This window comes from Camelina sativa, unplaced genomic scaffold (genome assembly GCF_000633955.1).
Source record: "Camelina sativa cultivar DH55 unplaced genomic scaffold, Cs unpScaffold09375, whole genome shotgun sequence".
Classification (NCBI taxonomy): Eukaryota; Viridiplantae; Streptophyta; class Magnoliopsida; order Brassicales; family Brassicaceae; genus Camelina; species Camelina sativa.
In genome coordinates, this window is record NW_010930434.1 from 1 (window position 1) to 410 (window position 410).

The 410-nt window shown below is 37.8% G+C and overlaps 1 long non-coding RNA gene across 1 annotated transcript; it reads left to right on the forward strand.

The window, feature by feature from the left end:
- LOC109131954 lies at positions 1 to 402 on the forward strand. Its single transcript, XR_002037296.1, has 3 exons — positions 1 to 11; positions 90 to 166; positions 258 to 402. It is a non-coding gene; the product is annotated as an uncharacterized LOC109131954 (long non-coding RNA).
- The last annotated feature ends 8 nt before the right edge of the window (positions 403 to 410 follow it).

Genomic DNA, 410 nt, shown 5'->3' on the forward strand with positions numbered 1-410 from the left:
TATCACAAGAGGTAACATTGCTCTGAGCTCTGACAAACCAAAAAGAAAATAAAGACACTCTCTATTAAAATATTCTATTTCGGTTTCAGGTGATTTCCAACTTAAAACTTCAAACGACAAATGAAGATGAAGATAGCCGTTCCTTCTTGCTAGACGACGATTCCAGGTACTGACTAAAATCATTTACAAAAATTATTCAGACATCTTGAGCTTATATACGCTCATAAGTAATTCCACCGTTTGTGTGAACACAACAGCATCCCTTTTGAAACCGATGAGATCTCGAGCTGCATGCAAGAAAGGGACTTTGCGAATGCAAAATCAGCTTCTGAGCTCGCTGATAACCCCAACTTCCACTTTCTTAAGGATTGAGAAACTGTTTATTCAGCCTTGGTAGTATAATATCGGTT